Source organism: Ornithorhynchus anatinus, chromosome 11 (assembly GCF_004115215.2).
Source record: "Ornithorhynchus anatinus isolate Pmale09 chromosome 11, mOrnAna1.pri.v4, whole genome shotgun sequence".
Taxonomy (NCBI): domain Eukaryota; kingdom Metazoa; phylum Chordata; class Mammalia; order Monotremata; family Ornithorhynchidae; genus Ornithorhynchus; species Ornithorhynchus anatinus.
The window spans coordinates 62,239,008-62,247,681 of record NC_041738.1 but is presented as its reverse complement, the minus strand read 5'-3'; the positions used below and the strand labels follow the sequence as shown (position 1 = coordinate 62,247,681).

Genomic DNA, 8,674 nt, shown 5'->3' with positions numbered 1-8,674 from the left:
TTCCAAGCGCTTAGTCCAGTGCTCTGCACCTAGTAAGCGCTCAATAAATACTATTGATTGAATGAATGATGAATGATTATTTTTTTTTTGGGAATTTTGATTAGGGTGAAGGGGCGGCCCCGCCCCCCCCGGCCCGGTCCCCTCGGGGGGCCCGCACTGGGCATGCTCGGGGGCGGGGCGCGCGGGCGCGGCCCCCGGAGGGTTTTGGTTCCCCCCGCGGCCCCCCCTTCCGCGGACGGCGCAGGCGCAGAGCGGGTCGGGGCGGCTCCCGGCGGGGGCGCGCGCCGCCTCCCTCCTCGGCGCGAGGCTCCGCGCAGGCGCAGAGAGGCGCGAGGCGGAGGGGCGCGCGCCGCCCGGAGGAGGAGGAGGAGGAGGGGGGAGGAGGAGGAGGAGGAGGCCGAGGCCGCCGCCGCTGACAGGAATCGAGGGCGGCCCCGCGACGACCGCCCTCCGCCCGTCCTCCGGAGCGCGGGAACGAGCCCCGGGGGCCCAAGCCTCCGCCCCGACGCGCCCCCGCCCTCAGGTAAGAACCAGGGACGCCCCGGGACCCGCACAGACCCCGGACGCCATTCATTCATTCCGTCACTCATTCATTCATTCGGCCATTCATTCATTCGTTGGGTCGTATTGACCGAGCGCTGACTCTGTGCGGGGCCCCGCGCCGAGCGCCCGCAACCCACAGCTCGGCCCCAGAGAGGGACCGGTCCCGCCGCCCGGTCTCATCGGGGGACGCCGACGGCACCGCACAACTGAACGAGGCGACAGCGAGGGAAATAGTCATTCGATAGTATTTACTGAGCGCTGACTAGGTGCAGAGCACTGGACTGAGCGCTTGGAATGAACAAGTCGGCAGCAGAGAGAGACGGCCCCTGCCGTTTGACGGGCTTACGGTCCAATCGAAGGGAGGGGATGGACGCCTTCTTCACAAAATGCAACACCTTCATTCATTCGGGGGTATTTAGTGAACGCCCACTAGGTGCAGAGCACTGCACTGAGCGCTTGGAAGGGACAGCTCGGCCCCAGATAGGGAGCAGCCCTGCCCACTGACGGGCTCACGGTCTACACAGCCAAAGCGAACGAGACAACAGCAAGAGAAATAGAAGCGAGGGGATCGACACCTTATTCACGAAATGCAACAACACCTTCATTCATTCGGGGGTATTTCCTGAGCGCCGACTCGGTGCAGAGCGCTGCACCGAGCGCTTGGAAACGAAAAAAAGCAAGACAACAGCATCACAATAAATAGAATCGAGGGGCTGGACACCTCCTTTAACAAAATGCAACATATTTGTTCAGGAGGATTTATTGAGCACTTACTCTGCGCAGAGCACTGGACTGAGCGCCTGGAACGGACAGCTCGGCCCCAGAGAGGGACCAGTCCTGCCTCACGGTCTAATCGGGGGAGGCGGACGGCTCAGCAAAACTGAACGAGACAAGACAACATTAAGAGAAATAGAATGGAGGGGATGGACACCTTATTCACAGAATGCAACACGTTCATTCGTTCAGGGGTATTGAGCGCTGAGTAGGTGCAGAGCACTGCACTGAGCGTTTGAAATGCACAGTTCGGCCCCAGAGAGAGAGCAGCCCTGCCCACTGACGGGCTCACGGTCTAATCGGGGGACACGGACGGCAGAGCCAAAGAGAACGAGACAACAGCAAGAGAAATAGAAGGGAGGGGATGGACACCTTATTCACAAAATGCAACACCTTCATTCATTCGGGAGTATTTACTGAGCGCTGACTCTGTGCAGAGCACTGGACTGAGCGCTTGCAAATGAAAAAAAGCAAGACAACATCATCACAATAAACAGAATCGAGGGGATGGACACCTCATTAATAAAATGCAACACATTCATTCATTCAGGAGGATTTATTGAGCCCTGACTCTGTGCAGAACACTGGACTGAGCCCCTGGAACGGACAGCTCGGCCCCAGAGAGGGACCAGTCCTGCCTCACGGTCTAATCGGGGGAGGCGGACGGCACTGAACGAGACAAGATAACATTAAGAGAAATAGAATGGAGGGGATGGACACCTTATTCACAAAATGCAGCATTCAGGGGTATTTATTGAGCGCTGACTAGGTGCAGAGCACTGGACTGAGCGCTTGGAATGGACAGCTCGGCCCCGGATAGAGAGCAGCCCTGTCCACTGACGGGCTCAAGGTCTAATCGGGGGACACGGACGGCAGAGCCAAAGAGAACGAGACAACATCAAGAGAAATAGAATCGAGGGGATGGACACCTTATTCACAAAATGCCACACGTTCATTCAGGGGTATTTACTGAGCGCTGACTAGGTGCAGAGCACTGGACTGAGCGCTTGGAAATGAAAAAACAAATCATCACAATAAATAGAATCGAAGGCATGGACGCCTCATTAACAAAATGTAACACATTTATTCATGGTCTAAACGGGGGAGACAGACGGCAAAGGAAAGCAGAACTAGACAAGACAACATCAAGAGAAATAGAATCGAAGGGATGGACACCTTATTCACAAAATACAACACCATTCATTCAGTAGTATTTACCGAGCGCTGACTCTGTGCAGAGCACTGGACTGAGCGCTTGCAAACGAAAGATAAGCAAGACAACATCATCACAATAAATAGAATCGAGGGGATGGTCACCTCCTTAACAAAACGCAGCACATTTATTCAGTAGTATTTACTGAGCGCCGACAAGGTGCGGAGCACTGGACTGAGCGCTTGGAACGGACAACTTGGCCACAGAGACCGTCCCTGCTCCATGACGGGCTCACGGTCTAATCGGGGGAGACGGACGGCAAAGCAGAAGAGAACGAAACAAGACAAGACAACATCAAGATAAATAGAATCGAGGGGATGGACACCTTATTAACAAAATACAACGCATTTATTCATTCAATAGTATTTATTGAGCGCTTACTCTGAGCAGAGCACTGGACTTTGCGCTTGGAACCGACAGCTCGGCCACAGATAGAGACCGTCCCTGCCCACTGACGGGCTCACTCTCTAAATGGGGGAGACGGACGGCAGAGCAAAAGAGAAAGAAAAACAAGACAACATTATCACGGTAAATAGAATCAAGGGGATGTACACCTCATTGACAAAATAAATAGGGAAATAAAAAAATATATATATATATATAAATGAGCACAGTGCTGAGGGGAAGGGGGAGGGGGCAACATGGAGCATCACCAACACCATCCCTACCATCACCCAACTAGTTGGGCAATGGGCAGGCGAAGGGGCCAGCGGGCGTCGCCTGATGCTTTGGGACTGCCATTATTCATTCATTCAATCTTTGAGACTGCTATTATTCATTCATTCAGTCGTATTTCTTGAGCGCCGACTCTGTGCAGAGCACTGGACTCGGCGCTTGGAACGAACAGTTGGGCCCCAGATAGAGACTCTCCCTGCCCAGTGACGGGCTCACGGTCTAAACGGGGGAGACAGACAGCAGAGCAAAAGAGGACAAAACATCATCATCAAGATAAGGATAAGGATAAGATTATCATGATTATTACGCTGACGAGGAGAATAATCATCATGATGTAATCGAGGAGGGCCCCCGGGCAGGAGGAAAGGCCAAGGCAGGGCTCTTGCCCACGGGACTTCATTCAGTCGTATTTATTGAGCGCCGACTCTGTGCAGAGCACCGGACGCGGCCCTTGGAATGGACAATTGGGCAACCCGTAGAGATCACCTGGATTAGAACCCGCGACCTCGGACTCCGGAGCCCGGGCTCTTCCCGCGGAGCCCCGCTGCCGCTTTAGCTTCATGTCTGCCCCCTCCTCTACACCGGGAGCTCACTGTGGGGGGGGGCAGGGAATGTGTCTGCCGACTCTGCTCTACTGCATGCGCTCAAGCACTTTGTATTCAGTCGTTCGATGGTCTTTATTGAGCACTTACTATGTGCAGAGCACTGGACTAAGTATTTGGAATGAACAGTTCAGCCACAGAGACCATCCCTGTCCATTCATTCAGTAGTATTTATTGAGCGCTTCCTATGTGCAGAGCACTGGACTCGGCGCTTGGAAAGAACAGTTCGGCCACAGATAGAGACGGTCCCTGCCCATTCATTCATTTGTTCGGTCGTATTTATTGAGCGCTTACTGTGTGCAGGGCGCTGGACTCGGCGCTTGGAATGGACGATTCGGCCCCAGATAGAGACCATCCCTGCCCACTGACGGGCTCACCGTCTAAACGGGGGAGACGGACGGCAGAGCGAAACAGGACAAAACAACATTATCAAGATAAATAGAATCATGGAGATATACACCTCATTAACAAAATTGGGCAGGGGTCCTCTCTATCTGTTGCCGAATTGTCCATTCCAAGCGCTTAGTCCAGCGCTCTGCACATAGGAACCGCTCAATAAATACGATTGAAAATAAATAGGGCAATAAAAACTTGCATTTGCTAAGGGCCTGGGAAGAGACCCCGAAGCCAGGCCTTTTCCTTGGAAAGGGAGGAGGGGGGAAGGTGGGGAAAACATCTCCTGAAAGCTGCAGTTTTTGACATGGGGGTGGGGGTGGGGGGAGGAAAAATCAGGCTGAGGCCATAGCCCGGGACCGTTCTCCGACAACGTGGATCGTCTCTGTTGCCAAATCGTCCATTCCAAGCGCTTAGTACAGTGCTCTGCATATGGTAAGCGCTCAATAAATACGATTGAATTAATGAATGGGAAGTGCCGATCCAGACAGGTTCCCCCGTCCATCGATTCCAGGTGTCGGTTAAGGGAATGAGACAGAAACATGGATATTTGGAGGAAAATTGAGTCCTGATTTCTGGTCTGGTCTGGTCGTGTGTCGTGTCCCCCCCGCCTCCTTCAAGAAAAAGCACCCGAAACCTGGTTTTGAGTTCAAGTTCACTAGGCGAGGGGAAACGTATTTTTGTCTTCCTCTTCTACCCCCCTGACGATACCTGGAAAAAGGAAAACGAGACCACGCAGGGGACAAAAGGGACAGATAAGTAGGATTGTGTGGGCTGGGAGCTAAAGGCAGGCGTTGCTTTTTGTATGCTTCTTGTGGCGGGGTGAGGATGAAAGGGGGAAACAAAATACCGGATCCAATAAATAGGTGAGGAAAGAAGAAGATGGATACATGGCCGGGGAGTTCTTCGTGCAGCGTCTTCTAGGCGGAGGATCGTTTGGGAGTCTGAGTGCAGGAATAAAAAGGCGAAGCTGAAATCTCCGCCTCAGACTACCCAGTTGCAGGGAAGCCTACAGGAGTGGGTGTGCAGCCGGGGTGGAGCACGCGTGTTTTGAGAGCATTGCCAGGGCACAGCTGAGATTTCCTTTAGAAGTGACAGGAGACGGCTCCTCCATGCCGAGGGCGCAGGTGGGTTTCCTACACAGCTTGCCCTGTACGCGTGCGCGTCCGATTTTTTCTTATAGCGTCAGAAATGCAGCGAGTGTGTGACTGTAGTTGTGTCTTCTTTAGGTATGGCTCAGTTTGTGTTGGGTTCATAAGCCCCTGGCGAACATCTGGCCCAGAGGTTGCGTGTGGCTTGGTGTTGTAGTATTGTGCTGGGTAATGTGACAATTCATAATGCTTTAAAAATGCGTGCCGCCTTGCTCGGTTTTCCCTCTAGACCCCGATTCTGCCAGTGAGGATCGGTCTGCTCCCAGCGAAGTTGTCCCGGGTAGAGAAGCAGCGTGGCTCAGTGGAAAGAGCCCGGGCTCGGGAGTCAGAGGTCATGGGTTCGAATCCCGGCTCTGTCGCTCGTCAGCTGTGTGACTGTGGTCGTCACTTCGCTTCTCTGGGCCTCAGTTCCCTCATCTATAAAGTGGGGATTAACTGTGAGCCTCAGGTGAGACAACCTGATTATCCTGTATCTACCCCAGCGCTCAGAGCAGTGCTCTGCACATAGTAAGCGCTTAACCGATACCGGCATTATTATTATTATCTTTTGTTTTGTTGTCCGTCTCCCCCTTTTAGACCGGGAGCCCGTTGTGGGGCAGGGATTGGCTCTATCTGTTGCCAGATTGCGCATTCCAAGCGCTTAGTCCAGCGCTCTGCACATAGTAAGCGCTCATTAAATAGGTTGAATGAATGAATGAATGAACGTTGTTCCATTTGGAGTGGACCCTGGCGCCCCCTCCTGTCAGGAGTGGAAAGAGCCCGGCGACTCGTGTGTCCCATCCCCTGCTCCGCTGGCCCTCTTGGCCCTCTTGGGACGGAGAACTGGACTACTTGGGGCCGACCCCGGGACCACCACCTTTGGCAGAAGAGCCACGAGCGAAACCAGATTCAAGGCTCTCCATCACCTCGCCCCCTCCTACCTCACCTCCCTTCTCTCTTTCTCCCGCCCACCCCGCACGCTCCGCTCCTCCGCCGCCCGCCTCCTCGCCGTCCCCCGGTCTCGCCCGTCCCGCCGTCGACCCCCGGCCCGCGTCCTCCCGCCGTCCCGGAACGCCCTCCCTCCTCTCCTCCGCCAAACTCTCTTCCCCTCTTCCGAGCCCTACCGAGAGCTCACCTCCTCCGAGAGGCCTTCCCACACTGAGCTTCCCCTTTTCCCTCTGCTCCCTCTCTGCCCCCCTTCACCTTCCCTCAGCTAAGCCCCCTTTCCTCCTGCTCCTCCCCCTCTCCCTTCCCCTCAGCACCGTGCTCATTTGTATATATTTTTATAACCCTATTTATTTTGTTAACGAGGCGTCCATCCCCTCGATTCCGTTTATCGCGATTAAGTTGGCTTGTTTTTGTCCATCCGTCCCCCCCCCGATTAGACTGTGAGCCCGTCGATGGGCAGGGATCGCCTCTATTGCTGAATTGTCCATTCCAAGCGCTTAGTACGGTGCTCTGCACATAGTAAGCGCTCAGTAAATGCTATTGAATGAAAGAATAGATCGAGTCCTCCCTCCTTCGGCCACAAGGCATCTGTAGAGGTGGAGGTGACTATGTCGATCTGTGTTTGAGGCCACGTTGTATCGATTAATCATAATTACTGGGTTCTTACTGTGCGCCCAGCACTGTAGTAATTGCCGCGGGAGGTAAAGCTAATCGGGTGAGCCCGTCAGTGGGCAGGGATTGTCTCTCTCTGTTGCCGCCTTGTCCATTCCAAGCGCTTAGTACAGTGCTCTGCACATAGCGCTCAATAAATACGATCGAAGGAATGAATTCGCCGCTTTCCAGATGAGGTAGCTGAGGCACAGAGCAGTTACGTGACTTGCCCAAGATCACGCGGCAGGCAAGTGGTAGAGATGGGATTAGAACCCGGGTCCTTCTGATTGCCAGGCCTGGGCTCTTTCCACCCGGTCACACTGCCGAGCGCTTGGGGGAGTCTACTGTAACGTAGTCGGTAGACACGTTCCGGGCCCGCGACGAGCTGACGGACTTTGATTAAGCCCTCACAGTGTGCGGAGAACCGGTAGTTACACAAAAATCATTTCAAAGATGATGTGTAGGCCACAAGGGGCTCTTAGACTCAGTGGGTTAGGACAGGCATTTATAATAAGAGTGTAATCGGTCAGCAATAAAATGGATGAAATCTCAATATCGGGGGCTGGGGTAGTAAGCGCTTGGGAGTCCGAGGTCGTGGGTTCGAATCCCAGCTCCGCCGCTTGCCAGCTGTGTGACTTTGGGCAAGTCAGTCAACTGCTCTGGGCCCGAGTGACCTCATCTGTCAAATGGGGATGAAGACTGTGAGCCCCACGTGGGACCACCTGATCACCTTGTATCCCCCCAGCGCTTAGCACAGAGCTTTGCCCATAGTAAGCGCTTAACAAGTACCACCATTATTATTATTATAAGCAGCGTGGCTCAGTGGAAAGAGCCCGGGCTTGGGAGTCGGGTCATGGGTTCGAATCCAGGCTCCGCCGCTTGCCAGCTGTGTGACTTTGGACAAGTCACTTCGCTTCTCTGGGACTCAGTTACCTCATCTGTAACATGGGGATGAAGACTGGGAGCCCCACATGGGACAACCCGATCACCCTGTATGCCTCCGGCACTTAGAACAGTGCTTTGCACATAGTAAGCGCCTAACAAATGCCACCATAATTATTATTATTCAGATACCTCATTGCTCTAGGGAAGACAGTCCTCGTGAGCGACCGTCAGAACCTTTTCAGTGTTCTCACCGTGGAGAAGGTGCCTGTGCCGGCCCTCTGGGCCCGCAGGCCGGGGGATTCACCAGCCGTGGGCCGGGGCTGACCTCAACCATTAGAGAAGCAGCGTGGCTCGGTGGAAAGAGCCCGGGCTTCGGAGTCATAGGTCGTGGGTTCGACTCCCGGCTCTGCCACTTGTCAGCTGTGTGACCGTGGGCGAGTCACTTAACTTCTCTGTGCTTCAGTGACCTCATCTGGAAAATGGGGATTCACTGTCAGCCTCACGTGGGACAACCTGATTACCCTCTATCTACCCCGGCGCTTAGAACGGTGCTGTGCACATAGTAAGCGCTTAACAAATACCAACATCATTATTATTCTCTGGGCCTCAGTTACCTCATCTGGAAAAATGGGGATTAAAAAAAATGTGAGCCCCACATGGAACAATCTGATTACCCTGTATCTACCCCAGCGCTTAGAACAGTGCCCTGCACATAGTGAGCGCCTAACAAGTACCGTAATAATAATAATCAGGTCACTCTGTGCGGATGGCCCCGGAGCTCCTACGGAAGGGGGGGTTCTGCCCGCCCTTCTCGGGGCCTCATCTGCCGTGGAAGTCTGACTTTGGGATGTGGGCGGCCC

The 8,674-nt window shown here is 54.0% G+C and overlaps 1 protein-coding gene across 3 annotated transcripts in view; it reads left to right on the top strand.

Moving 5' to 3' along the window:
• Positions 1–400: 400 nt before the first annotated feature.
• TANC2 (tetratricopeptide repeat, ankyrin repeat and coiled-coil containing 2) overlaps positions 401–8,674 on the top strand; it is a 404,350-nt gene continuing 396,076 nt past the window's right edge. For 2 of the 3 annotated variants that reach the window (XM_039913597.1, XM_039913596.1), the window contains exon 1: positions 402–523. The gene's annotated coding sequence lies outside the window, so the exon portion shown is untranslated. Of the gene's footprint in view, positions 524–8,674 lie in introns of all 3 variants that reach the window. The other variant, XM_039913595.1, reaches the window with a different exon arrangement.